The following is a 6764-nucleotide window of genomic DNA, read 5'->3' as shown; positions in this document are numbered from 1 at the left end:
CATAATCAGGCCAGGCCTCTCTCCTTAATGCCTGCAACCAGTGAGCTTATGCCTTCACAGCGGCTAACTGTACTCCGAGAAAATACATGTGATTTGAGAGAAATCCCGCTGGCAAGGAGACCAAGTTAAGGAAGAGAAATTCTCAAGGAAAAAAAAAACAGTTCTTTCTGTTGTTCAGAAAACACTACTGCTGTGAGAGCCATTTTTAGAGCAGTTAAATAACCAAAGAATTACATGAGACGTTTTTGCTTTGAGGGTTTTCCAATGTTTTTAATATTACACTATCTTATATTTTTTATTTTCTGTATTTCAATAGCTAAGCCCTATTTTTACCCAAGATGTGATTTGGGAATTATATGTATATCGTACTGCCCCAAGAACATCTAGTAGATACATAAAAGGTGAATTACCCCCTCAAATTCTGAAAGGGGAAAACGCCATAACTATATCTCTTTAGAACAAGCAATATTAAACTAGCTAAAATAGCTAAATAAATAAGTGGTCCATCTACCTTAAACGTGCATGCACTGGAATGAAATAGTTCTCTGTTTCACCAGTTAACTGAGTGTTTTACTCAGAAAACATCCAGAGACAGTGTGCCAAAGAGGAGTAAACAGTAAAGATTTTATCTCAAACACATGACCTTTAAGAACAAAATCCCCTGCTCCCTTGGCAGTGACCAAAAAGGAAAAGTGTAGGGGTATTTTCTTCAAAGGAGACCTTCAGGTGACTGCTCAAATATGGTTAGCACGGCTCATTTAATCCTACAGGGTTGTCCAGCTAGAGCTTTCCTTATCTGCAGTTTGAGATCCTCAAACATAAGCTCATTAGCAGAAGAAAAGCATGGAAAGGTACCTAGATAATGGTTGGTAAATGGTATCTGTAAGCAGCTGGTTGCTGTCAAAGCTAGCAATGGATATAAGACAAGTTATTTCCCAAGGAATGGCCACGTTCTTTTATCTTGCCCAAGCACTATGAAATTAAAAAATCATAATATACAAAACTGAATTCTTAATACCCCAGCCAAATCTGTTCTTCCTCTAGCCTTTCCCACTTTCATAAATGTCGCTTTGAGCACCCTGCTGCTCATTTCTGCAAACATTCCTTCATCTTCGCATGCAATCCATTACCAGGTCTCCAATTCTCAAATAATCTCTCTCGTAATCGCAAACCACTTGAATCACCCTAGTTCACTACACCATGTCATCATACCAACTGCAGAGCTGCAAGAGTCCCCCTGCTAGTACCCCCATCTCTACTCTTACCTTCTCTATCTTTCTCCAACATAGCAGCTAGAATGATCTTTAAATGTAAATCAGAAATTACAAGTCCCTCTGAGCTTTCCCTTTGCTCCTAAAATGAAACCCACACCTTGTAACACGTCCTAGGCTAAGTCACACATGTGATCTGGCCCCAGCCCTTCTCCAGCTTCACCCCACACCTTTCTCCACTGCATGAATTACTCTCCAGAGGCATTACCTTTGATTCCATCAATATACTAATCAATTTCCCACCTCAAGGTTTTAGCACATGCTATTCCCTTTGCCTGAAATGCTCTGGTACCTGGTCTTCATCTGGCTAATTCCTACCTCTTACAGGTCTCAAGTAAAATGTACAGTTTTTCCTGACCCATCAACCTAAATTATTTTAAATTATGGTATTCTTTCTCAAGGCACGTACATAATTCTTAGCATTCACGGCAATTTAAATCTACCATATGCATTGTGTGTTTACCTTTTTAATGACAATGTCTCCCATTATACTGTAATCTCCATGAGAGCAGGAACCAGTTATGTCACTCTGGCTCACCTCTGTTTCCCCAGCACTGACCCTTATACATAACAGGTGCTCAAGGTGTTCAATGTGTAGATGAACAAATGAGCAGAAACCAAGTTTTAGTGATATTTTTGCTATTCAGAGAGTTTTCATTTAAAAGGTCCTAGTATTTATTTCCTTTTTTGACTTTTTAAAATTTTGATTTTATTGGAGTATAGTTGATTTACAGTGTTGTGTTAGTTTCAGGTGTACAGCAAAGTGATTCAGTTAAACATATACATGCATTCATTCTTTTTTAGATTCTTTTTTTTTTAAGATTACAGAATATAGAGAAATATACAGTTGAGTTAAACAGGTCTTGTGTTCAAATACTGCTCGTTCCACTTAATAGCTGTATAACTTGGGGGAATTTCTTCCCTCTCTGCATCTTGAGTTTTTAAACTGTATAATTGGGATAATATATTCTGTTTCATAGTAGGTTGAAGGTGATTTGTATCTTTTCTTACAATTTTATTGTACGTTTCAATTCTTTTAATCAGAGAAGACAGTAAGTATTATTTTAGAAAATGACTATTTTGCAAAGATACTGTGAAAACTATTGTTTTCCACTAACTTATAACTCAGATAGTATATTAATTATCTAGTGCTGAGTAACAAACTACCTCCCAAAACTTAGCGACATAAAACAGCAGCAGTATTGCTGATCTCTTTGTGGTTCTGGGATTCAGAAGGGGCGCAGCTGGGCAGTTCTGGTTCAGGTCTCTCATGGGGTTGCAGTCACATACAGCCAGGACTGCATCATGTTCAGTCATCCGACTGGGGCTGGAGGATGCACTTCCACGGTGGCTCACTCACATGGCTGGCAAATGGATGTTGGCTATTGGTCATTTCCTCCTCTTCTGGATCTTTCCACAGAACTACTTGACTGTACTCCCAGGCTGATGGCTGGCTTCCCCCAAGGCAAGGAATCTAAGAGAACGAAACAGAAGTTGCAGTGCCTTTTATGATCCAGCCTCGGAAGTCACACACTGTCACTCCCACCATATTCTATTGGTCGCATGCAGTCAGCCCTGATTCAGTGTGAGAGGAGACCACACTGGGGCCAGAGTACTGAGAGGCATAGACCATTTGGGGCATTGAAGAAACTCTGGAACTTTAATTTTTCTCCCTACAAGATGCCCATGAACTCTCACCACTATGTGTACTGTGTAATATTGGCAATTGCTAATTGTGATATGACTGGATTTTTTCATTTTAGTGCTACGCTCTTGTTACACTGCCTCTGGTAAAGCAAACTGTGTTGTCTTTTGTGTATTTTCAAAGATGTGTCTGAATCAATTTCATTTAATTTAGAAAATGGTTAATTCTCAGCATGCCATCATCTCTGTCCATATTAGAACATAATAATTAGAGACAATTCATCATTTGATAATGATGGGAGTGGTTACTCCTCTCAGTTCATTACTCCTTATTCTAATCCAGAGAAAGGTAATTTAATAAATTTGTAACTCTGCTATTTTGATGTGGAAGTTGGAAAGAGGAATGCAAGTGAGCGTAATAGAAAAGCCAACTGCAATTGGAAACCTAATGCTTAGTCCCATATCCAGTGACATGTCATTGACTGAAATTGATTGAAATATTTGAGCTCTCTCCTTCTTATTTATCCCCCTTATTAAATAAAATTGATAATAACAGTCCTCATCTTGCAAGCACAAATTGGAGTATCTATAAGCTAAACATATGATGCAACACCAGGATGCCTCTAGAAATGGGAAGTAGCCAACTGAGGGAAAGAAGTGAAAAGATTATTTTCATTGCATACTCTTTTGTACCATCCAAATTTTAAATTATTCAATGTACTATCTAGTCCACATCAAAAGAAATTAAATTTTTTAAAATTATTGAAAGGAACTCAACTATTCATCAATAGGAAACTGGTTAAATAAACCATGGTCCATTCAGAAAAGGTGTCCTATTTAGTTGGAAAAGGAACAAGGTTTATCTCTATACACTGCTATGAAATGACATCCAGGATATTTTGTGAAGTGAAAAACAGAAAGGTGTAGAAAAGTGTGCTTAGATAAAAGTATCTAAGAAGGGGAATGTGTGTGTGTGTGTGTGTGTGTGTGTGTGTGTGTGTATAAATATACACACATATGTGTATTATTATATATAATATGCATATATACATATACATAGATGTATTATATTTAAATATATATTAAGAAGGTGAATATATATTTATATATATAAACATGTATAATAATACTTTAAAATAATTGGTTATCTATAGGGGAGGGAAGACATAGGGTGAAGGTGAGAGGAATGGAAGTTAGATTTATTTGAATGTTTGTAGATTTGACTTTAAAACCATAAAATTTTGCATAATTATAAAACAAAATTTAAATTTAAAATGTAATTCCTAAAACCTTAACATGAAATGGGACAAACGAGCCTGACTGTGTCCATTTGGTGGCACAACCATACAGTGAGGAGCCTTTCTGAGTGACTTCAAAGCAGAGGAATCCCCCGAGGGTGAGTGGGAGCCAGCCAGCACTGGTTCTCACAAGCTGTGTGCACCTCTCCCCAGATCTGCCTTCAGTGGCATCAAAGCAGACACAGTGGATATATTTGCACCATGGAAATCAGCAAATGTTACTACTCAGGCTTTTGCTTATTCTGGTTTTGTTGTTGTTCCTTTGTTTTCAGAATATGACTATTGAATATTTACCAGCATACCACTGAATTTAATGGTACCTACTTAGAGACAAAAATAATTCAAATCAGAATCACCGCAAAATAGTTTCAGTAATCATGGTGTTTGTAATAGTGTTGGTATTGTTATTCTGAGATTGTCTTTTGTGTAGTACAGGATAAACAAATGAGTAATTATGTTGCTACTCTTAAGAGCTGGGATTTTGGAGAGTGGGAGAAAGAAGACACAAATATAAGAAGAGATTAAGTTAAAAACACTTAGTACTAAATTTCAATTGGAAATATCTATGTGAACACAATTTTATTTTTATCTAACATAATCATGGGAGTGGAATCAGCAAAATCCAAACTGTGGAAACTCTAGGGCAAACCACAATTTCTTCAACAAAAATAATAACAACAAAATCACAAGACAAATAAAAAGAAATGGAAGAGGGTATCTATTGATTAAAAGAGACGTAAAAGATATTTAACTAATCTCACTGTATGAACTCTTTTAGATCTTGATTCATACCAAAAAAAAAAAAAAGGAAAGAAAGAGAAGAGAATGCATTCCTAGGACAATTAAGGAAACAGATACTGACTGAATGTCAGATGTTATTAAGGAATTTCTATTCTGTGATTATTGTGTATTATTTTGTGTATTGTGATTATGTTTTAATAGTGTAGTCCTTTTCTTTTAGAAATACATTCTAAAATATTTACATATGAAATTATATTATTGATATGCCTAGGATTTGCTTCAAAATCATCAGGGGTAGGAGTAATAGGAGGAGCTATAGAGAAATAAGATTGATCATAAACTGACATTTGTTGAAGTTTAGTGATAGATACATAGGCGGTTAACATATTAATTATTTACTTTTGTATTTGTTAGGAATTTTTCTTCAAATGCTTTTTTAAAGATGAAGATTCCTACACTCCTATGTCTCCTAGATTTTGCCTTTCCCAAGTTTCTTTAAAAATATAAACATACTTTTATTGAGATAAGTTTCTGGGTATGTTTTTACTGTTATCATCTACTAAAAATTCTTTACTAAGTGCCTCATGTGTGCGTCTCAATTTAACAAAATTCACTTATCACCAAACACAGACGTAAAACCATATTGAATTAGTTAGGAAAAACAAGTTAACTCAATAGAGTCAATTTATAGACCAAAAGGCAGCTATTAACGAAATGCTTAATTAAGAACCACAAACACTTTCCAATCAGCCATCAAAGCTTCTTACAAAGTCACATGCCTTTAACAGGGTGATTGCTGCTATATAACACTACATAGGCCCACACAGAAAGATTCTTAAAAACATCTGGGATCCAAGAACATCTGCTACAGGTGAGCAAACAGAGCCTCCATAAAGCCACAGAATAGACAAAACAAGGTGACCGACCCGAGGGGCACTTTTATGAATAGCCCTTTAGGAAGAGGCATAGACAACACTCCTACCCACTGTGCATTTCTCAAGAAAATGAAATCACATAGAAGTACAAAGAGGCACCAGCCAAAACCATCCCCATTTGCTTTGGGTGTGAAATATCCTTTCCCAATTCAGACAGACAGCAAATATTTAACAAGGAAAGAAGAGAAGCAGGTGCAGAATTTGGGCCCTCGGTAAGGACTCCTCGCACCTTTTTGAGTCAGCGGTGGGACATTTAGGTCAATGACCTTCAGACACAGGTAGTGCTTTTGATGATTATAAAAAGTGGAAGCCATTTTAAGAGGAGATCCAACCCTGGCCCTGGCCCCAGAGTTAAAACCAAATACAAAATCCACACACCATAGTAAGTTGGTGGTGAGAAACCTTGGCCACAGCTGAGGTAAAGTAACTCAAGTAAACCCTCAAAATGTCCTGAAGACAGACTTCAGGTGAGAATCCACAAGGTGTTGACTTTTGGAGCTCCTAGTTGGTATTTTGAAAGCCTCAAGTCATGCAAAGAGAACAGTTTTCTGAATGACTCCAAACCAATGTCCCCGCAGATATGTCTACTGGGCCACCTGCATCAGAACCACTTTGAGGTAATGTTAAATACAGACCGTCTAAATCAGAATGGCAAGCATGACTAAGGAACCTGCACTTTTAATAAGCCCCCTGAGTGCCTTTTCATGACCATTAAAATTTGAGAACCATTATATTAGACCAGGCTTGAACAGTAACTGTTGTTACAGGTAGCAAAATGCACGACAGCAGAAGCAAAGGCTTATCATTTTTCCTTTATGTACAGTATGTGTAAAATCATTTTTAATCACATATCTCAGATCTATAAAATTTGGTGG

The sequence above is a fragment of the Lagenorhynchus albirostris genome, chromosome 6 (genome assembly GCF_949774975.1).
Source record: "Lagenorhynchus albirostris chromosome 6, mLagAlb1.1, whole genome shotgun sequence".
Taxonomy (NCBI): domain Eukaryota; kingdom Metazoa; phylum Chordata; class Mammalia; order Artiodactyla; family Delphinidae; genus Lagenorhynchus; species Lagenorhynchus albirostris.
The sequence above is the reverse complement of the archived record's forward strand: the minus strand, read 5'-3'. Positions refer to the sequence as shown.